Source organism: Hordeum vulgare, chromosome 7H (assembly GCF_904849725.1).
Source record: "Hordeum vulgare subsp. vulgare chromosome 7H, MorexV3_pseudomolecules_assembly, whole genome shotgun sequence".
NCBI lineage: Eukaryota > Viridiplantae > Streptophyta > Magnoliopsida > Poales > Poaceae > Hordeum > Hordeum vulgare.
The window spans coordinates 91765272-91790039 of NC_058524.1; the positions used below are offsets into that span (position 1 = coordinate 91765272).

At 43.3% G+C, this 24768-nt stretch overlaps 1 pseudogene; it reads left to right on the forward strand.

Moving 5' to 3' along the window:
- The first annotated feature begins 18508 nt into the window (after nt 1-18508).
- LOC123411804 lies at nt 18509-24395 on the forward strand (annotated as a pseudogene).
- The last annotated feature ends 373 nt before the right edge of the window (nt 24396-24768 follow it).

The window sequence follows — 24768 nt, forward strand, 5'->3', positions numbered from 1 at the left end:
TGCCCCCTTCTCTCTTTTTATTTCTTTATTTCTTTTTAAAAAAAATTGTGTGGCCTTTTTGGCTCTTTCTTTTTATCTATCATTTGTCCTCTTTGGGATCTTTTGTTTGTCCTCTTTGGGATCTTTTCCTCACTTAAGGGCAACACTCTATGTTTTGCAAGAATAGAAAAAGATCATCACACTTTATAAGAAGTACTCAACATAAAGACAAGTGAAAACTATCATGATGTATGCAAATGTATGCCTTTGCCAGTGTAGGAGGATATGCAATGATACTAGCGTGTCATGTAGCAGCAATGAGGGAAATCCCAACTAGCATGCGGCTCTATGTTCAAGCAAAAGCATGTATGACATGAAGATCAAGTCATGATATGATGGATGTTACATGGCAATGTATCTCAGAAAGGCTATCGAAATGCCTTAATAGGTAGGTATGGTGGATGTTTTGAGGAAAGATATAATGAGGCCTATGTATGACAGAGTGTATCATTTCATGGGTTTGGATGCACCGGCGGAGTTTGCACCAACTCTCAGTGTGAGAAAGGGCAATGCACGGTACCGAACAGGCTAGCAAAATATGGATGGTGGAAGTGCCAACAATCGAATACTCACATTAGTCCGAAGAACTCATACACTTATTGTCGGTAACTCTGTATCTAGTTAGGAAATTCACAAAGAGACAAGTGCCCCGAGGAGGAATGTTTGGGGGTTTGGTTATCCTTGCGCATCCTCGAGTCATGGTGACGTGAGGGTACTCTATATATTCGAACCCTCAAGAGGTTAGCGATCAATTTAGTAGCTAGAGTTCTCAACTAATTTTAGTTTTTGAAAAACACAGAGATTTACCAAAATACAACACCTATCACTAATAGGCTCAAGCACTTGACACCAATAGTCCAAACATTACTCAAGTCAATACCTCAAAACTATTGCAAGTTACTACTATACTTAAATAGCAACCTCAATTACCTACTCATGCAAGCCATACAACTCAGTGCAACAAGCCAACTCTCTGAACAAGATAAGCATGATAACTCAAGAGAGTTCCAAAATCAACCTAAATAAAAGCTCTTAAAAAGATAAGCATGAAAGCTAAGAGCTAAGCATGACAGTAGCTACAAAAAGCTGAAGAACACACAAAAATGATAAGCATGAAAAGCTATGTTGTGTTCTAGAGTGGAATGGAGCGTGTATATCGCCCAAACAAGGTAGGATATATAGGTTCTCACTTGTTATTAACAGCAAGCAAAAGTAAAACAAACTAAAAAGAAAATAGCGGGACGCTCTAAGCATCGCACATATCATATGAAGTGATAAAAATATAGCATGGGGATGTACGACCTGATGATTGTTGATAGAGAAGGGGATGCACGGGGGGCATCCCCCAAGCTTAGATGCTTGCGTCTCCTTGAATATTTATTGGGATGCATGGGGCATCCCCAAGCTTGAAAATTTGACACTCCTTTATCTTCTTTCATCATCTCTCCCATAGCAATACTTGAAAACTCCCTTCATACAAAACTCACCATAAGTTGATTAGAGTAGTTAGTTCCCTTAATAAAATAATTCAATACCTACCGGAAATAAAGATTTTCATGAAAATCTACTACTTCTCATGATTGCCAAAAGATTTTTGCAAATAAAAAAGCAAGCTTAGGATTCGCAAAACAATGAAAACACAAAACATGGCAGAATCTGTGAAAAATAGAACAACGGGTAGTAAATAATTTATTCAGGGCACTTCTGCAACTCAAATAAAAAAACTCAGAATAGATGCCATAAAGGCCATTATATAGATCATGCTGTCAAAAAATTCAGATCAAAAAGATGATCTCGTGATTTTTGGCGAATTTTGCCGTCAAGCAGACATAATCTGTTTCTGGACAGCATGTCACAATTCTTGATCTTTCTTGCAATCAGAGGCTATAACTTGGCACAAATCTTAAAAATAAAGATACAATGATGTTGCTACAGTAGTAACACACATCAAGATCACTGAAACATACAGTAAAAACATATTGGGTTGCCTCCCAACAAGTGTTTTCTTTTATGCCTTTGAGCTAGGCATAATGCAAGAAGGAGGATCAAAGTTCTTCAAAGTTATCAGAATTATAAAGACCTTCAAACGGATCCTCAACAAGTTCATCCTCATTTTTCCTAGGGAATGGGTGCATACCTTTTGCTTTCCCTCATAAGCGTATGTGTCCTTTACCTAAATCAATGAAGCCTCTCATGGCTCGGATGAAGTCCCTTCCAAGCACTATATTCCCTTTGTTGGGCTCCATGAGGAAGAAATCAATTGTTGCATTCCTTTTAGAGAATGTAACCTGGACATCTTTTACCTTTCCCTAAATTTCAGAAATATCACCATTAGCATCTTCATGATAAGATGAATTTTTTTCCATGTCTAACCAGAGAGAATCATAAAAAACTTTTGGCATAGTAGAAACCATGGATCCAATATCACAATAAGAAAGGAAGTCTTGGTTAGAGATGCTAATTCTAACAAAAGGCTCCCAGTCATCGTCTATTTTCAAAATCTGCTCCTTATCAACCATGGGTTTCTCTCTTTGTCTTAAATGTAGAGCATCTATTTTCCCTTCAATAGTAGCAAGTCTATCTATAATAGTGTCATAACCATGATTATAAACAAGATTATTAGATAGACCATGTATAATATCAAGAGATCTTGTCTCATCACACTCTAAGAAATCTCCTTTAGCTATAATATCAAGAGAGTGTTTGCACCATATAAAGAGACCATGATAAAAATTTCTAAGCACAATTTTGATGGGTATCCAAGGCATAATTATTTTGTGTGCTTCAGAAATTCTATCCCATGCTTCCTTCATATTTTCTCCATTCCTTTGATGGAAGTCTAGGACCTCAGATTCCTTCCAGGAATCAAACCTTAACACATGCTTGACAACTAAAAGCAAAGTAACTATTTTTTGTGGTTTTTGGTATAGGACTCTAAAGCAAAAACTAGAAAGCAAACTAACAAGACTAAAAAGCAAAGGTAAAAGATAGTGTGCAACTCCCCTATCATGAAGAGTGGAGTCCCCGACAACAACGCCAGAAATTCTCTTGATGACGAGGTGATGTATATGCTTCTCGCCCCTCATTGGACCCCAAGTGGAAGGTGGAGATGTAGTCAGCAACAAATTTCCCTTACACGGAGACTGTAAGGTTTATCGAACCAGGAGGACTCCTAGGCTCAACAAGTAGGTGTATTCCACCCTGGCGCTAGCAGAAGATGTGGAGCTGCACACACAACAAATAACTTTGCTCCCAACGAGTACAGAGAGGTTGTCAATCTCTCCGGCCTTGTAGTTTGCAAAGGATCAAAACACAAGCGGGAAGGTAATAGTGATTGCAACGGAAAAGTAAAGAAAGCGGTAAACGATGGAGGTGTAAGCAATGATGGTGATATGGACTGGAGTCACATGACGTTCACTAGTGATGTCTCTCTCCCAAAAGATGATAAACAACTATGGTAGGGTAAACAAATCACAGTTGGGCAATTGACCAAATTATGATCGCACCGCAATGCTAATTATGCTCCTTGATAGTTAGAGGTTCAATAGTAATGGGCAATACGCCGAGACAAGTAGATCGTTTATTCATCAGCATCTACTTACTAATCATCCACCTTGAGATATCTATCCAGAACATCTCTCCGGTATTATGTTGCGAGCCCCACCCAAAGTGTAAACTCAAAGCAACGGACAACTACATTAACGAACTATGCGTAAGGTAAACAATCCTTTCAACCTTGGCCACAAGCACCGTTGTTTTCTCCCTGGTGGCAACAAGCACATCCCCAGGTCTCATGTTTCTGTCACTCAAGCTAGCCATCGAGGGGCCCGAACCCACAAACATGCATAACGCTCCCTCTTGGAGTTACGATCAACTACTTGGCCAAAGCAATAAAAACCAACGGAGAACATGCATGAATCACTAAGGAACATAATATAAAAGGATAATCAAATATATAACTCATAACAATCTGATCATAATTTCATAATCCATCAGATCCAAAACAACCGAGCATAGCAATAGCAAGAGAATTACATAGATGCCTTGATCATGTAGGGCAGCTCACAAGGACTAACCATTGAAGCACAAGATTGGAGAGAAGACATCACATAGCTACTGGTCATGGACTCATGGTCCGAGGGAAACTACTCAGGGCACATCCGAGAGGCGTCCATGGTGGCGGAGAAGCACCCGGAGGTCAATCCTCCCTCCGGCAGGGTGCCGGGAAGAGGTCTCCTAACGCTCCCGATCTTGGAAGCGCTGCGGCGGCGGAACGATGGAGAAATTCGTGATTCCAGATAGTCTGCGAGGGTTTCCTCACAGAACACTAAATATAGGCCAAAGGAGGGCACCGGAGGAGGTGGGGCCCACCGAGGCGACCTCCTGGCGCGGCCTAGGGCCAGGCCGCGCCAGCAGGCTGCTTGGGAGGCCCCTGGCCCCCCTTTGGCCCTCCTTCGGTGATCCCGAGGCTTCTGTTTCGCTGATTTTTTAATATATTTTTTTGGATTTTTTCGGGCTTCGGAAAATTGGGTAAAAGCTCGTGCAAAAAATACATCAGCAGACAGAAACTGGCATTGGGTGCACTAAGTTAGTAGGTTAGTCCAAATATGTGTAAAATGATATAAAAGTGTAGCAAAACATGTAACAATGTCACCCAAAAGATCATGGAACAAGCAGAAATTATAGATACGTTTGGGATGTATCAACGATTACCACGGCGATGGTTCCCCTGGTGGCACTCCGGCACCACCGGGAGAGAGGGGGAGAGGGTCTCCCCCTTGTGCCTACTCCTCCATGGCCTCCCCCCAAGGTGGGGAGAGGTTCTCCCTCTCGTCCTTGGCCTCCATGGTGATGATGGCCCCTCCGTCTTCCTCCTCCATGGTCTCCAGTGATGGTGACCTCCTCCGGTAGGGTGCGGGAGAGGGCCAAGATTGGTTTTTCGTGGCTCTGGAGGCTTGCGGCAGCGGAACTCCCGATCTAGGTTCCTTTTCAGGGGTTTCTGTATTTATAAGAATATTTGGCGTTGGAATCACGTCAGGGGAGTGCTCGAGGGGCCGACAAGCCAAGGGTCACGCCCTGGTGGCTTGTGGCTGCCTCGGGACTCCTCTCCGGTATCTTTTTGCTCCATTGTCTTTCATATTTTCCAAAAATATTCTTCGAAAATTTTAGCCCATTTCGAGAACTTTTATTTCTGCACAAAAACAACACCATGGTAGCTCTGCTGAAAATAGCATCAGTCCGGGTTAGTTCTAATAAAACCATACCAAAATTATATGGAATTATTTGTTGGGGAACGTCGCATGGGAAACAAAAAATTTCCTACGCGCACGAAGACCTATCATGGTGATGTCCATCTACGAGAGGGGATGAGTGATCTACGTACCCTTGTAGATCGTACAGCAGAAGCGTTAGAGAACACGGTTGATGTAGTGGAACGTCCTCACGTCCCTCGATCCGCCCCGCGAACAATCCCGCGATCAGTCCCACGATCTAGTACCGAACGGACGGCACCTCCGCGTTCAGCACACGTACAGCTCGACGATGATCTCGGCCTTCTTGATCCAGCAAGAGAGACGGAGAGGTAGAAGAGTTCTCCGGCAGCGTGACGGCGCTCCGGAGGTTGGTGATGACCTTGTCTCAGCAGGGCTCCGCCCGAGCTCCGCAGAAACGCGATCTAGAGGAAAAACTATGGAGGTATGTGGTCGGGCAGCCGTGAGAAAGTCGTCTCAAATCTGCCCTAAAAGCCCCATATATATAGGAGGAGGGAGGGGGACCTTGCCTTGGGGTCCAAGGGACCCTCAAGGGGTCGGCCGAGCCAAGGGGGGGAGGACTCCCCCCCAAACCGAGTTGGACTTGGTTTGGTGGGAGGAGTCCCCCTCCCTTCCCACTTCCTCCCTCTTTTTTTTTCTTTTCCTTTGATTTACTGCTCTTGGCGCATAGGCCCCCTTGGGCTGTCCCACCAGCCCACTAAGGGCTGGTGTGTCTCCCCAAAGCCTATGGGCTTCCCCGGGGTGGGTTGCCCCCCCCCCCCCCCCCCGGTGAACTCCCGGAACCCATTCGTCATTCCCGGTACATTCCCGGTAACTCCGAAAACCTTCCGGTAATCAAATGAGGCCATCCTATGTATCAATCTTCATTTCCGGACCATTCCGGAAACCCTCGTGACGTCCGTGATCTCATCCGGGACTCCGAACAACATTCGGTAACCAACCATATAACTCAAATACGCATAAAACAACGTCGAACCTTAAGTGTGCAGACCCTGCGGGTTCGAGAACTATGTAGACATGACCCGAGAGACTCCTCGGTCAATATCCAATAGCGGGACCTGGATGCCCATATTGGATCCTACATATTCTACGAAGATCTTATCGTTTGAACCTCAGTGCCAAGGATTCGTATAATCCCGTATGTCATTCCCTTTGTCCTTCGGTATGTTACTTGCCCGAGATTCGATCGTCAGTATCCGCATACCTATTTCAATCTCGTTTACCGGCAAGTCTCTTTACTCGTTCCGTAATACAAGATCCCGCAACTTACACTAAGTTACATTGCTTGCAAGGCTTGTGTGTGATGTTGTATTACCGAGTGGGCCCCGAGATACCTCTCCGTCACACGGAGTGACAAATCCCAGTCTTGATCCATACTAACTCAACTAACACCTTCGGAGATACCTGTAGAGCATCTTTATAGTCACCCAGTTACGTTGCGACGTTTGATACACACAAAGCATTCCTCCGGTGTCAGTGAGTTATATGATCTCATGGTCATAGGAATAAATACTTGACACGCAGAAAACAGTAGCAACAAAATGACACGATCAACATGCTACGTCTATTAGTTTGGGTCTAGTCCATCACGTGATTCTCCTAATGACGTGATCCAGTTATCAAGCAACAACACCTTGTTCATAATCAGAAGACACTGACTATCATCGATCAACTGGCTAGCCAACTAGAGGCATGCTAGGGACGGTGTTTTGTCTATGTATCCACACATGTAAATGAGTCTTCATTCAATACAATTATAGCATGGATAATAAACTATTATCTTGATACAGGAATTATAATAATAACTATACATTTATTATTGCCTCTAGGGCATAATTCCAACAGTCTCCCACTTGCACTAGAGTCAATAATCTAGCCCTCACATCACCATGTGAATTACATTGTAATAAATCTAACACCCGTACAGTTCTGGTGTCGATCATGTTTTGGCCGTGGAAGAGGTTTAGTCAGCGGGTCTGCTACATTCAGATCCGTGTGCACCTTGCATATATTTACGTCCTCTTCCTCGACGTAGTCGCGGATGAGGTTGAAGCGTCGTTTGATGTGTCTGGTCTTCTTGTGAAACCGTGGTTCCTTTGCTAAGGCAATGGCACCAGTGTTGTCACAGAACAAGGTTATTGGATCCAGTGCACTTGGCACCACTCCAAGATCCGTCATGAACTGCTTCATCCAGACACCCTCCTTAGCCGCCTCCGAGGCAGCCATGTACTCTTCTTCACATGTAGAATCTGCTACGACGCTTTGCTTGGAACTGCACCAGCTTACTGCACCCCCATTAAGAATAAATACGTATCCGGTTTGCGACTTAGAGTCGTCCGAATCTGTGTCAAAGCTTGCATCGACGTAACCTTTTACGGCGAGCTCTTCGTCACCTCCATACACGAGAAACATCTCCTTAGTCCTTTTCAGGTACTTCAGGATATTCTTGACCGCTGTCCAGTGATCCACTCCTCGATTACTCTGGAACCTACCTGCCATACTTATGGCCAGGCTAACATCCGGTCTAGTGCACAGCATTGCATACATGATAGAACCTATGGCTGAAGCATAGGGGACGGAGCGCATATGCTCTCTATCTTCATCAGTTGCTGGGCACTGAGTCTTACTCAATCTCGTACCTTGTAACACTGGCAAGAACCCTTTCTTGGACTGTACCATTTTGAACCTCTTCAAAACTTTATCAAGGTATGTGCTTTGTGAAAGTCCTATCAGGCGCTTTGATCTATCCCTATAGATCTTAATGCCTAGAATGTAAGCAGCTTCTCCTAGGTCCTTCATAGAGAAACTTTTATTCAAGTAACCTTTTATGCTTTCCAAAAGCTCTACGTTGTTTCCAATCAGTAATATGTCATCCACATATAATATCAGAAACGCCACAGAGCTCCCACTCACTTTCTTGTAAATACAAGATTCTCCAACCACTTGTATAAACCCAAATGCTTTGATCACCTCATCAAAGCGTTTGTTCCAACTCCGAGATGCTTGCACCAGTCCATAAATGGATCGCTGGAGCTTGCACACCTTGTCAGCATTTTTAGGATCGACAAAACCTTTGGGTTGCATCATATACAACTCTTCCTTAAGGAAACCGTTAAGGAACGCCGTTTTGACATCCATCTGCCAGATTTCATAATCGAAAAATTCAGCTATTGCTAACATGATTCTGACGGACTTAAGCATCGCTACGGGTGAGAAGGTCTCATCGTAGTCAACTCCTGGAACTTGTGAAAAACCCTTTGCCACAAGTCGAGCTTTATAAATGGTGACATTACCGTCAGCGTCCGTCTTCTTCTTAAAGATCCATTTGTTCTGAATAGCCTTGCGGCCCTCAGGTAGTATCTCCAAAGTCCACACTTTGTTCTCATACATGGATCCTATCTCGGATTTCATGGCTTCTAGCCATTTGTTGGAATCTGGGCCCACCATTGCTTCTTCATAATTTGCAGGTTCATTGTTGTCTAACAACATGATTGATAAGACGGGATTACCGTACCACTCTGGAGCAGCGCGTGATCTCGTCGACCTGCGTGGTTCAACAGAAACTTGAACTGGAGTTTCATGATCATCATCATTAACTTCGTCCTCAACCGGCGTCGCAACGACAGAGGTTTCCCCTTGCCCTGCGCCACCATCCAGAGGGATGAGAGGTTCGACAACCTCGTCAAGTTCTATCTTCCTCCCACTCAATTCTCTCGAGAGAAACTCCTTCTCGAGAAAAGTTCCGTTCTTAGCAACAAACACTTTGCCCTCGGATCTGAGATAGAAGGTGTACCCAACTGTCTCTTTTGGGTAACCTATGAAGACACACTTTTCCGCTTTGGGTTCCAGCTTTTTAGGCTGAAGCTTTTTGACATAAGCATCACATCCCCAAACTTTAAGAAACGACAACTTTGGCCTTTTGCCATACCACAGTTCGTATGGTGTCGTCTCAACGGATTTCGATGGTGCCCTATTTAAAGTGAATGCAGCTGTTTCTAATGCATAACCCCAAAATGATAACGGCAAATCAGTAAGAGACATCATAGATCGCACCATCTCTAACAAAGTACGATTACGACGTTCGGACACACCATTACGCTGTGGTGTTCCAGGCGGTGTTAACTGCGAAACAATTCCACATTGTCTTAAGTGAGTACCAAACTCGAAACTCAGATATTCACCCCCACGATCAGACCGTAGGAACTTGATCTTCTTGTTACGATGATTTTCCACTTCACTCTGAAATTGCTTAAACTTTTAAAATGTTTCAGACTTGTGTTTCATCAAGTAGACATAACCATATCTACTTAAATCGTCAGTGAAGGTGAGAAAATAACGATATCCGCCGCGTGCCTCCACGCTCATTGGACCACACACATCGGTATGTATGATTTCCAACAAGTCACTTGCACGCTCCATTGTTCCAGAGAACGGAGTCTTAGTCATCTTGCCCATGAGGCATGGTTCGCACGTGTCAAGTGAATCAAAGTCAAGTGACTCCAAAAGTCCATCAGCATGGAGTTTCTTCATGTGCTTTATACCAATATGACCCAAGCGGCAGTGCCACAAAAATATGGCGCTATCATTGTTTACTCTAACTCTTTTGATCTCAATGTTATGTATATGCGTATTGCTATCAAGATTCAATATGAACAATCCTCTCACATTCGGTGCATGACCATAAAAGATATTACTCATAGAAATAGAACAACCATTATTCTCAGACTTAAAAGAGTAACCGTCTCGCAATAAACAAGATCCAGATATAATGTTCATGCTCAACGCAGGCACTAAATAACAATGATTTAAGTTCATCACTAATCCCGATGGTAGCTGAAGTGACACTGTGCCGACGGCGATTGCATCAACCTTGGAACCGTTTCCTACGCGCATCGTCACTTCGTCTTTCGCTAGCCTTCGTCTATTCCGCAGTTCCTGCTTCGAGTTGCAAATGTGAGCAACAGAACCGGTATGGAATACCCAGGCACTACTACGAGAGCCGGTTAAGTACACATCAATAACATGTATATCAAATATACCTGATTTTTCTTTGCCCGCCTTCTTATCTGCCAGATACTTGGGGCAATTGCGCTTCCAGTGACCCATACCCTTGCAATAGTAACACTCCGTTTCCGGCTTAGGTCCAGCTTTGGGTTTCTTCATCGGATTGGCAACAGGCTTGCCGCTCTTCTTCGAATTGCCCTTCTTGCCTTTGCCGTTTCTCTTGAAACTAGTGGTCTTATTCACCATCAACACTTGATGCTCTTTACAGAGTTCAGACTCTGCGACTTTCAGCATCGCAAACAACTCGCCGGGAGACTTGTTCATCCCTTGCATGTTGTAGTTCAACACAAAGCCTTTATAGCTTGGCGGCAGTGATTGAAGGATTCTGTCAGTGATAGCTTCTTGCGGGAGTTCAATCCCCAGTTCAGCCAGACGGTTTGAGTACCCAGACATTTTGAGCACATGTTCACTGACAGACGAGTTTTCCTCCATCTTGCAAGCATAGAATTTATCGGAGGTCTCATACCTCTCGATCCGGGCGTTCTTCTGAAAGATAAACTTCAACTCCTGGAACATCTCAAATGCTCCATGACGCTCAAAGCGACGTTGAAGTCCCGGTTCTAAGCCATACAAGACTGCACATTGAACTATTGAGTAGTCCTCCTTACGCGCTAACCAAGCGTTCTTAACATCCTGATCAGCCGTAGCGGGTGGTTCATCTCCTAGTGCAGCATTAAGGACATAATCCTTCTTCCCAGCTTGTAAGATTAGCTTAAGATTACGAGCCCAGTCTACAAAGTTGCTTCCATCATCTTTTAACTTAGCTTTCTCTAGGAACGTATTAAAATTCAGGATGACACTTGCGTGAGCCATGATCTACAACACAAATATATTCAAAGTGGACTTAGACCATGTTCAAGACAATTAGAGTTCAACTTAATCAAATCATATGCTAAACTCCCACTCAAAAAGTACATCTCTCTAGTCATTTGAGTGGTTCATGATCCACTTACACTATCCCAAGTCCGATCATCACGTGAGTTGAGTATAGTTTCAGTGGTAAGCATCCCTATGCTAATCATATCAACTATATGATTCATGATCGACCTTTCGGTCTCATGTGTTCCGAGGCCATGTCTGCACATGCTACGCTCGTCAAGCTTAACCCGAGTGTTCCGCGTGCGCAACTGTTTTGCACCCGTTGTATGTGAACGTTGAGTCTATCACACCCGATCATCACGTGGTGTCTCGAAACGACGAACTGTAGCAACGGTGCACAGTCGGGGAGAACACAATTTCGTCTTGAAATTTTAGTGAGAGATCACCTCATAATGCTACCGTCGTTCTAAGCAAAATAAGGTGCATAAAAGGATTAACATCACATGCAATTCATAAGTGACATGATATGGCCATCATCTCGTGCTTCTTGATCTCCATCACCAAAGCACCGGCACGATCTTCTTGTCACCGGCGCCACACCATGATCATCCATCAACGTGTTGCCATCGGGGTTGTCGTGCTACTTATGCTATTACTACTAAAGCTACATCCTAGCAAAATAGTAAACGCATCTGCAAGCACATATGTTAGTATAAAGACAACCCTATGGCTCCTGCCGGTTGCCGTACCATCGACGTGCAAGTCGATATTTCTATTACAACATGATCATCTCATACATCCAATATATCACATCACATCGTTGGCCATATCACATCACAATCATACCCTGCAAAAACAAGTTAGACGTCCTCTAATTTTGTTGTTGCATGTTTTACGTGGTGACCAAGGGTATCTAGTAGGATCGCATCTTACTTACGGAAACACCACAACGGAGATATATGAGTTGCTATTTAACCTCATCCAAGGACCTCCTCGGTCAAATCCGATTCAACTAAAGTTGGAGAAACCGTCACTTGCCAGTCATCTTTGAGCAAAGGGGGTTACTCGTAACGATGAAACCAGTCTCTCGTAAGCGTACGAGTAATGTCGGTCCAAGCCGCTTCAATCCAACAATACCGCGGAATCAAGAAAAGACTAAGGAGGGCAGAAAAACGCACATCACCGCCCACAAAAAAACTTTTGTGTTCTACTCGAGAAGACATCTACGCATGAACCTAGCTCTGATACCACTGTTGGGGAACGTCGCATGTTTTACGCGCACGAAGACCTATCATGGTGATGTCCATCTACGAGAGGGGATGAGTGATCTACGTACCCTTGTAGATCGTACAGCAGAAGCGTTAGAGAACGCGGTTGATGTAGTGGAACGTCCTCACGTCCCTCGATCCGCCCCGCGAACAATCCCGCGATCAGTCCCACGATCTAGTACCGAACGGACGGCACCTCCGCGTTCAGCACACGTACAGCTCGATGATGATCTCGGCCTTCTTGATCCAGCAAGAGAGACGGAGAGGTAGAAGAGTTCTCCGGCAGCGTGACGGCGCTCCGGAGGTTGGTGATGACCTTGTCTCAGCAGGGCTCCGCCCGAGCTCCGCAGAAACGCGATCTAGAGGAAAAACTATGGAGGTATGTGGTCGGGCAGCCGTGAGAAAGTCGTCTCAAATCTGCCCTAAAAGCCCCATATATATAGGAGGAGGGAGGGGGACCTTGCCTTGGGGTCCAAGGGACCCTCAAGGGGTCGGCCGAGCCAAGGGGGGGAGGACTCCCCCCCCAAACCGAGTTGGACTTGGTTTGGTGGGAGGAGTCCCCCTCCCTTCCCACTTCCTCCCTCTTTTTTTTTCTTTTCCTTTGATTTACTTCTCTTGGCGCATAGGCCCTCTTGGGGCTGTCCCACCAGCCCACTAAGGGCTGGTGTGTCTCCCCAAAGCCTATGGGCTTCCCCGGGGTGGGTTGCCCCCCCCCCCCCCCGGTGAACTCCCGGAACCCATTCGTCATTCCCGGTACATTCCCGGTAACTCCGAAAACCTTCCGGTAATCAAATGAGGCCATCCTATATATCAATCTTCATTTCCGGACCATTCCGGAAACCCTCGTGACGTCCGTGATCTCATCCGGGACTCCGAACAACATTCGGTAACCAACCATATAACTCAAATACGCATAAAACAACGTCGAACCTTAAGTGTGCAGACCCTGCGGGTTCGAGAACTATGTAGACATGACCCGAGAGACTCCTCGGTCAATATCCAATAGCGGGACCTGGATGCCCATATTGGATCCTACATATTCTACGAAGATCTTATCGTTTGAACCTCAGTGCCAAGGATTCGTATAATCCCGTATGTCATTCCCTTTGTCCTTCGGTATGTTACTTGCCCGAGATTCGATCGTCAGTATCCGCATACCTATTTCAATCTCGTTTACCGGCAAGTCTCTTTACTCGTTCCGTAATACAAGATCCCGCAACTTACACTAAGTTACATTGCTTGCAAGGCTTGTGTGTGATGTTGTATTACCGAGTGGGCCCCGAGATACCTCTCCGTCACACGGAGTGACAAATCCCAGTCTTGATCCATACTAACTCAACTAACACCTTCGGAGATACCTGTAGAGCATCTTTATAGTCACCCAGTTACGTTGCGACGTTTGATACACACAAAGCATTCCCCCGGTGTCAGTGAGTTATATGATCTCATGGTCATAGGAATAAATACTTGACACGTAGAAAACAGTAGCAACAAAATGACACGATCAACATGCTACGTCTATTAGTTTGGGTCTAGTCCATCACGTGATTCTCCCAATGACGTGATCCAGTTATCAAGCAACAACACCTTGTTCATAATCAGAAGACACTGACTATCATCGATCAACTGGCTAGCCAACTAGAGGCATGCTAGGGACGGTGTTTTGTCTATGTATCCACACATGTAAATGAGTCTTCATTCAATACAATTATAGCATGGATAATAAACTATTATCTTGATACAGGAATTATAATAATAACTATATATTTATTATTGCCTCTAGGGCATAATTCCAACATTATTGTAAACATGGCATGAATACTTCATAAATTATAGATACGTTGGAGACGTATCAGACATCGACACCTGGGTTCTGGATTGGATGACAGAGAATACACACTATACTGCTCCAGCAAATGAATTGCTTCAAGCTGTCCCAATCCCAATTCCCTCAGAAGGAGCCCAGTGTCTCTATGATGAAAAAGAACTGCCAAATCACATGATGCAAGTGCTCATGAAGCCTTTGCTCCTGACAAGCCATCCAGGACCCAACTCGTCAAGGAACTATTGTATGTGCCCAGGATATTCTACAAAAATCTTGGCCAAAACCCCAGTCCAATCAAGGGTCACAACCCTGAAGAAGAAGATGTTGTGCAAATCATGAAGAATTTGCTCTTTAACATCATTCATGGGATTCCAATAAATCTTCACAATTTATTCATGAGGACTTTGGCTAACAATGCTTTGTCACCCTTTGAGATTAAGATATACATGTCGTGGATTATGAGATTCATGAGGACCAGATCCTCAATCCATTACCAAGCCGACTTCCAAAATCACCTTAGCTATTTGCCTCTTCTTGAAGTCATCAAGAAATTCTTTGAGCTTATTAAAGGCAAGGGAAAATCTATGATTGATGAGGGATCTCGTCCCCTTGATGGCCAATTTCGTCAGGCAACATCATATTCTATGAATGACGACACTGCATCACAAGACTCTGATGCAAAAGCACAAGCTCCTCGCGAGCCTGCCCCACGTGTGATGACTGACCGTGAGCTTCTCCTCGGTCTTCATCAGAAGGTTGAACGCAACCACAAGTGGGTTTAACGTCAGTTTGGATCCATTGTGCGAAGCATAAATGCAACACTAAATGTTGTGAAGAAAAACCACTATTATCTTCACGAAGTCTTCGACCACACATGAGCCATTCTGTCTCACCTCAAGACACCTCAAGAACTCGCTGAAATGGAATTCCAGCAAGACTTTGATTGGTCCTAGCCGCCAAATAAGAAATTCAAGGAAATTCTAGTTCCTCATCTGGTGGCAAGTTCATATTCCTCATCATGCACAATAGATGAAGCTGAAGATCTTGATGACACTGCTGCCTTACCAACAACGACGAACGACCCCAACAACGTGGCGCTCCTCATCCATCAACAAGTTGATATTCTTCAAGGGCATTAGTCCTCAGCTTTGTCCCTTTTCGTCACTTGATGACAAAGGGGGAGAAAGCTGAGTTAGTCTTCAAGCGGGTCTACTTTATGGGCTACTATAACTTTTGTTAAGTTATAACTCTCGTTCTTCTGAAGTTTTTGATGTATGAGCTGTAAACTTAAGTCCGGTGGTGGTCTAACACTTTTGAAACGTTTTTCTTCGCATGCTTATTCCTCACGTTGATTAATGCACACATGTTGAATTTCGTCAGACACCACTTTTCATCTTGCATTTCAAATTCCTCATACTATATGTTAAATGTGTGTATGAATTACAAGATATAGGGGGATATCTCCATGGTATTAATCCTCAGTGTGCATTTGGAGTCCAAAGCAAAATCCTCAAATATGCACATCTTCAAGGGGAGTTTCTCTATATCTTGCAATCAAATTCCTCAAAATCAGTACTTACACTTCATATTTTTATCTCCGTTGAAAACTTAACCTATTTGTCATCACTCATAAAAAAGGGCGAGATTGTAAGTGCATCTAGAACCCCTTAGTGATTTTGATGGATTGAAGACTTATAGGTTAAGAGACTAATGTGTTAATGAGTGTACACAGGCTCTATAAGTCGCTGAGGAGTTTGAGTTATTCAAAGAATATCGACCCCTAAAAATGAATGTCTTCAGGTCAAGACTTTGGTAATCCCTCGAAGACTTTGAAAGCAAAGAAACCGTTGAAAACTTAACCTATTTGTCATCACTCATAAAAAAGGGGGAGATTATAAGTGCATCTAGGACCCCTTAGTGATTTTGATGGATTGAAGACTTATAGGTTAAGAGACTAATGTGTTTATGAGTGTACATAGGCTCTATAAGTCGCTGAGGAGTTTGAGTTATTCGGAGAATATCGACCCCTAAAAATGAATGTCTTCAGGTGAAGACTTTGGTAATCCCTCGAAGACTTTGAAAGCAAAGGAATTGTAATTCCTCGAAGACTTTGAAGATGAGTAATTTCGTGTGTCTCGAAGAAATTGGTCTGAGGACTTTGAAGCGTGAATATTTACTTTTTCTGTTTTATTTTCTTCTTTCCTGAGTCATAGGAACACCGTATTGTTAAAGGGGGTTGAGGTAATACTAAGGAAAAGTTTCCTCATGATGCTCATCTCAAAGCCTACACGTAACTAATCCTTCGAGTGAAGCATTTGAAAATCTCTCACAGTTTAGTCAAAGTCTTTAGTGACAGAGACGAAGTTCTTCTGGTCTGTGAAGAAATTGCACTAATTGAGGAGTTAGGATTTCGCAAGTGCGAATTGCCTACCAGTGAGGAATATGAGAGACATGAGAACTTTCACAGTTGAAAGATCTGACCGTTGCCGCGTCGCGCGCCACCTGTCCCCAACCTTATCCACATAACGGTCATATAATTGGGGGCATTAATGTCAAATCATGTCGGGATTGTTCCCAGGCTATAAATAGCCGCCCCCACAACCACTAGCTGGTTGGCTGCTCCGAGAGAAACCGACACTTGTAATTTTAGAGCAACCCATTCCTCGAGGACTTTGAGCAAAAATCATCAGCGACAAAAAACCCCAAACACCCAAACCAAAAACCCATAACCCAAAGTGATTGAGCATCACTGAAGAAATTGTTTCTTTGTGGAACCGACGCTTGTTACCTTTGAGGACTGTGCATCCTCCAGACGGTTAACCATCACTGGTCTAGAGCATCCTTCAGTCAATTGTGGATCACGGGTGATCAAGTTTGTGAGGGTTTGGAAATCTGCCATGAAGACTTACCACGAGTGTTGGGCGAGGACTTTGTGTCCTTAGCTAAGGAGAATACGGTAAGGACTTAGTGTTCTGAGACTGTGTGTCATTTGGTTTAAATACCAAGCCGCTTCAAACCAGACGTACGACTGTCACAACAGTTGGAATTGAGTCATTAAATCACTGTCTTCACCGAGTACCTGGTTGTATTTTCTCAACCCTTTCATTTCCTCATTTGTATGTTGATGAAATTGCTCGTTACTGTTTGAAAAATCTGACTAAAAACTTTCATAATTTCCTCGTTCCAAATTCTTCACTTCACTTTCTTCACCTGCATATCCTGAACACGTTACTTGTGCAAACAGAATGTTTCAATTCATCATGAAGACTATGCTCTTGATGTTTTGCATGTTTACCTAAGTACTTAATCCGCTGCTCGTTGTTCGCTTTTGAGAAATTTTCTCACGAGGAATTTCTTGAGTGAAGAATTTATAAAAATCGCCTATTCACGCCCTCTAATCGATATAACACACTTTCAAATAGTTCTTGAATTAAAAAAAAGTTTACTGATTCAGAAAATGTTTGTTGATTCAGAAAATATTCGTGCATTTCAAAAAATGTTGGTGAATTAAGAAAAAACCCACCACCTTTGAAAATATGTTCGTCTATTCTAGAATTGTCCGCCAATTCAAAATAAAATACTTAAAAACCGTTCGCAATATAAAAAATGTTTGTAATTTAAAAAATGCACTCTACTTAAAAAATGTTTCCAAATTTGTGAAAATGTTTACGAATGATCGAAGGTATGTAGTTAAATAGTAATGCTTCTGAATCTTTGTGATAATATACCCGTGTGAATTTTAAAGAATTAACCGCCTGGGTGAATCAAAATAGTATAGTATGTTTCTAAAACAAGTTTCTTGGAATTCAAAACAATTCTTTGAACTACTGAGTTTTTTGATAACCATGATGTTATTTCGAAAATGTGAACATTGCTTCAACTTGTGAATTAATTTAAAAGGAGAAATATTTTCTTGCATTTGTGCACAAATTTCCAAAATCATGCGATGCGATATGAACATAATGTGATCATCATCATTGGGCATTATGAATTTTTTTCTTCGGCTGCAACACACGAGCCCTTTTGCTAGTATTAATTTATAAAGGAAGTGGTAATCTTACATTTCAACCTACGGTTCTCTATGCAAAATTCAGGGACTAGTTTGTTATTTTCTTCCCTTCGAGTCCTGTAAAGAAAGTTTCATTTGGGGTCGTCTCTGCAAAAAAAAGACTAGAACACGAACACCCACCCGACCCGATGCCGGCTAGAACTAGGGAAACTTGCGTCAAAAAAGAACTAGGGAAACTGAACTGCAACGAACCTCCGCTGATTCAGGACTACCCTTCCCTTCCTTCCTCTCACACGGCTCTCCTCCCTCGCCCCGGCGCATCCACACCGGCGACCCTAGCCCTACCCGCCGCCATGTCGACGCCGACCGACGGTACGCGCCCCGACAACCCAGGCCCCTCCGCCGAGCGCCCACGCCGCCGGCCCACGCGCCTCCGCCTGTACCGGCCTCGTCGCCCGCCATGACGCCGCAGGCCCACCACGCGCCGCCTCGGGCGCGTCAGTATCCTGGTCGGTGCGGTCTGGGGCCTATATAAGCCCCTGGGCGGGGCGCCCGCCCGCGCCCAGGCGGTTCCCCTATTGCGATCGAGGTGCGGTTCTGCGAAGAGGCGGGGCGGTTCCCAGAAGCGCCGAGATCGGAGGTTCTTGTTGGCTGCCGGAGGTCCCTGATTCTGCGAACAAACTCGACGGATTGTCCTAGGTAATTTTTTTCTGCGTTTCTTGTGCTTGATCATGTCGATTCTTCATTACTGTTCATGAACTTGGGATTGTTCTTATCGAATTGGTGCCTCAATGCTTGTAAATTCTGATGTAAAAATAGCAGTATAACAAGAGATCTCGAGTTGGCTTGAGAATAAACGGATCTGAAAAACACCTAAACTAAATAATCTGCTGATATAATCTTCAATCTAAATTTAGGAAACGTTGAAAGAATTTCATCTCTAGCACTTGATTGATCTATTGTTTGCCGAAATTAATACGAATAACCAATTAGAGTTGAGATATGTAGAACAATCACAACAAATTTGGTACCTGTGGGTATGTCAAGAAATCTAAAAACAAAAATTGATTCGATCTAAAATTTCTTTCTGATTCCAGATGCTTGCTGCTATAAGAATTTAGGAATTACCTGGTTCACTTACTCGTTGCAAACCAAATTGTTTAGATTTGAAGAAATTGCACTGTAATCTTCTTCTAATCTGATATTATTTAACAAGAAATTTGGAGTTGGCTTGAGACTAAAAGAATCTGAGAATACCTAGACTAAACTAATCTGTCGATTATAATCTTCAATCCTAATTTAGGAAAACTGTGAAAGCTTATCTTTAGCAGTTGATTAATCTATTCTTTGCCGAAATTAATCCGAATAACCAATTAGAGTTGCGATCTATAAAACAATCACAACAAATTTGGTACCTGTGGTATGTCAAGAAATCTGAACAACAAATATTGATTCCATCTAAATTTTCTTTCTGATTCCACATACTTGCTGCTATAATTTATTAATTAGCTGGTTCACTTTTTCGTTGCAAACCAAATTGTTTAGATCTTGAAGAAAGAACACTGTAATCTGCATCTAATCTGATATAGTTTAACAAGAAATTGGAGTTGGCTTGAGACTAGACGAATTTGAGATTACCTAGACTAAATTAATCTGTGGATTATAATCTTCAATCTAAATTTAGGAAAACTGTGAAAGCTTATCTGTAGCAGTTGATTAATCTATTCATTGCCGAAATTAATCCCCATAACCAATTTGAGTTGAAATAATCACAACAAATTTGGTACCTGTGGTATGTCAAGAAATCTACAACAACAACAACAACCAAGCCTTTCAGTCCCAAACAAGTTGGGGTAGGCTAGAGTTGAAACCCATAAGATCTCGAAGCCAAGTCATGACTCTGGAACGTGGATAGCTAACTTCCACGCACCCCTGTCCATGGCTAAGTCTAGCCTACCCCAACTTGCTTGCTGCTATAATTTATGAATTAGGTGGTTCACTTTTTCGTTGCAAAACATTTTTTTTTAGATTTGAAGAAAGAACACTATAATCTGCATCTAATCTGATATTGTTTAACAAGAAATTGGAGTTGGCTTGAGACTAAACTAATCTGAGAATACCTAGACTAAACTAATCTGTCGATTATAATCTTCAATCTAAATTTAGGAAAACTGTGAAAGCTTATCTCTAGCAGTTGATTAATCTATCCATTGTCAAAATTAATCTGGATAACCAATTTGAGTTAGATCTGTAAAAATAATCACAACAAATTTGGTACCTGTGGTATATCAAGATATCTAAAACGTTTGTGAAAACGTATGGTTAAGATACTTAGGAACAACAAAATTTTATTCCATCTGAATTTATCATGATATGTTTCTGTAGCTAGCTCTAGTTAGCTTTCAGTGCTTATTATGAATTTGATTTCATACTGAATGCTTTGGAATCTTCCATTGAGTTATGTACTTATAGCAATTTAAAAAATGTAGCATAGCCCAGCTTTGTACCTATTCGATGATAAAGCTGTCGAAAATTTAAACTGCTAGAACAAAATACAAGTTGATGACTAAGAATGCTGATTGACATTGTATGCTGGTAAATTTCCATATAGTGTACCTGTTCTCGTAGCTTACTAACCTTCTCGTTCTTAATGATTTTTTGGTTCATATTGTACTCACATCTATGTTTGCAATACATGTTTATTTTTGAAGGTATTTTGGTTATTAAATGGCTATTATTGAAGCATTGGATAGAACACCGGCTTCTGTTACTGGGACTTCTCCTGCAGTCAGTCCGGAAAACTTCATCAAATGTGTGAGGAAGTTCTATCGCCACTGGAAGGAGGGTGAGACTGAGATGTGGGGATCTTCGTGTGCAATTTCTGTTGCTACTCCTCCACCCTCTGAAGACATTCGATATCAGAAATCATTAGCCTTGAGCACGTGGTTTTTCGGTCATCAGTTACCAGAAACTATAATGGTCTTTCTCAGTAGGCAGATCCATTTCCTGTGCAGCCAGAAGGACAGTGATGTGCTCAAACCTTTGAAGATGCTTGTTTCTAAAGAAGCCAGTGTTGATGTCGTGTTGCATATACTGAAAAAGGGCGATGATGGATCTACCTTAATGGATGAGATCATACGTGCTGTATGTGCGCATTCTGAATCAAACAATGTTGTTATTGGTCACTTAGCAAGAGAGAAGCCTGAAGGCAAGTTTCTTGAAGCATGGTCTGAAAAGCTGAACGCATCAAGGTTAAAGCTTTTTGATGTGTCAAGTGGCATCTCTGAGCTTCTTGCTGTGAAAGATGTCACTGAGATTATGTATGTGAAAAAGGCTGCATTTTGGCTGCTTCGGTTATGAGGAAGTATGTGGTTTCTAAGGTGGAGAAGATCATAGAGGATGAAAAGAAGATAGCACATTCAAAGCTGATGGTTCTGACAGAGAAAATACTACTTTCCCCAATAAATATAGATGTTAAACTTAAGTCAGAGAATGTTGACATATGCTACCCACCTGTTTTTCAAAGTGGAGGCAAGTATGACCTTAGGCCATCTGCTTTTAGCAATGATGATGATCTGCACTATGATTCTGGAAGCGTCATCATCTGTGCTCTGGGCGCCAAGTACAGTGGCTACTGCTCAAATGTCGCAAGAACCTTCCTGATTGATTGTAATGCAGAAAAATGCGATGCATATAAAGTCCTCCGTCAGGCGCATGATGCTGCTATTGCTGCTTTGACACCAGGCAGCAAGTGTTGTTCCAGTTACCAAGCTGCAGTTGCTGTGATCAGGGACAAAGCTCCTGAACTTCTTCCTTTCCTTACCAAGTCAGCTGGAACAGGAATTGGCATCGAGTTCCGTGAATCTTGGCTGTCCTTGAGTGAGAAAAATGACCGGATGCTAAAGGAAGGGATGATTTTCAATGTTTCACTTGGGTTTCAAAACCTTGTAGACAAGACCAACAATGGGAAGACCAAGGAATTCTCCCTATGGCTGGCTGACACTGTTCTGATCTGCAAGGAAAATCTAAAAGTATTGACATCTTCTATCTCCAAGGCTGACAGCGATGCCTTCTACTTATTTGATGAGGAAAATGCAGGATTATCTTCTGTGAAACAAGCTCCGAAAGCAGAGGTTATGGTCCCGGTTAAACCAGTGCTAAATCCAGAGCTGATGCTCCCGTTGAGAGAAAATCTGCGCTCCCGTAGCAGGACACCTAAGGAGGACCTTAGGAAACAGCTTCAGTCAGAAATCTTAAAGAAGAAAGCTAGTGAGGCAGCAGTGAGAAGTGACGTTGCTGATCATAAGTTGTTGGAGGGATTTGGTCGTTCCAGAGCTATAGATGAACTGGTTGCATATAAGAATGTAAGTGATATGCCTGGTTCCAATCGACTGGAGAAGATTCAGGTGGACAAACAGAATGAGGCTATCCTGTTACCAATATATGGAGTTACTGTTCCCTTTCATGTTTGTACCATAAAAAAAGCAGAAATTCGTGGGGAAAGTAGCAGTGGAATTTATGTCAGCATTACATTTAATGTCCCTGGCACTGCTTCTGGTCTTCAAGATCCCCGCTTGCAGAACCTTATTTTTCTGAAAGCAGTCACCTTCCTCTCAGAAGACAGAAGTCATGCTGAAGAGGTTATTAAATCGGTGAAGACTGTTCAAAAAGGAGTCACTGAAAGAGCTAGGAGAGCGAGCTTGGTTAGTCAAGAAAGGCTTCAACTATGTGACGGAATGAGGAGGGATAGGATTCAGTTTCCTGATTTGTGGATACGGCCATCATTTGCTGGCCATGGGCGGAAGGCCCCTGGAACTTTGGTGGTCCATGTCAATGGTTTTCAATATTCTGCATCGAAACCAGGAAAGGTGGATATTATGTTCAGCAACATAAAACATGCCTTCTTCCAGCCAGCTGAGAGAGACATGATAACGCTGCTCCACTTCCATCTGTACAATGAAATCATGGTGGGCAACAAAAAGACTAGAGATGTGCAGTTCTACACTGAAGTGATGGATGTTGTGGACTCAATTGGTCTTAAGCGCCATTCAGCATGGGACCCTGATGAGATTGAGGAAGAGCAGCGTGAAAGGGCACGCAGGAAGGAAATAAATAGACAGTTTGAGCTGTTTGTGAAAAGGGTTGTTTCCGTTTGGTCCCAGCCAAGATTTCAGCAGCTCGGTTTACATTTTGAAAGGCCATCACAGAAGCTTGGCTTCAATGGAGTCCATGGCAGAACCACTTGTTTTATAGTTCCTACTCCAAGTTGCCTGGTGCAGCTTGTTGAACCACTGTTTCTTGTGACTTCGCTGAGGGAGGTTGAGATAGTATGCTTGGAAAGGGTGGCCCTGGGGCAGAAATCCTTCGACATGGTGTTTGTATTTCAAGATTTAAAGAGAGATGTTGTCCGCATAGAGGTCATTCCAATGGCATCTCTTGACAAGATCAAAGATTGGCTTAATGACAGCAACTTGAAGTACTATGAATCGAAGCTGAACCTTAACTGGCGAATGGTTCTCAAGGCTCTTGACAAGCCAGGTTCTGACAAGAATGACAGATGGGAATTCTTGAATCCAGATGCCACCGACTCAGATTCAGAGGATTCTGAGACAGACGATGATAAGTACGAACCTTCTGACGCAGAGTCAGCCTCTGAATCGGATGACGAAGAGCGAGACAGCGAATCAGTGGTGGATTCTGGTGAGGATGAGGCTATGTCGGTTGGCTCAGATGACGACGACGACGATGCTGCCGAGTCTTGGGACGAGATGGAGCGCAAGGCGAGGGATGCCGACATGGAGATGAGCAGCGAATCAGACAGCGAAGACGAGAGGCAGCGGCGCAGGGAGAAAGCAAAACGACAGTTGAATCCCCAGCAGTCCAAGGGTGTTCCCCAGAAGAGACAGCGTGTCAACTCAAGGCTAGATTTTGGTTCCTCCTAGCAGCAGTAGTAGTAGTTTCGATTTCGTGTAATCTTACATTGCGAGTTTTTAATCCATGTCCTTTCGCCCTCTGTGGTTTCCAGGTGTGACTTATTGCTATATACTTCCAGCTAGGCAGCTAGCACTTTTGCATATTTCAAAGACTTAAGTTTCTAGATATATGCCCCTGTCATTTCTAACATGTCATGTTTGCTGCTCCCTCCGTTCCTAATGTCGGGACCCCGATCCTAAGCCATAGGAATCCAGTCTGTAACATATCGCATCTCTTTGCAGTCTCACGTACGGTTAATCCCACGGTTGCAGCCTTACCTTAGCCAGGACCGTTTGCGCCTTTGACTCGCGTATGTAATTGTATCGCTAGCAATCCAATGACAAAGAACCCGGATCGACATGTCTAGTCATAAACCAAAGTGGTAGTTCCGTACAGGGACAGGCATACATGACCCAGCAAAGCAGGTGTCGGTCACCAGCGAATGTAGACGAGTCGTAGCAAGCTACAAGGACTTCATTACATCACGTGGCATTTCCCCAA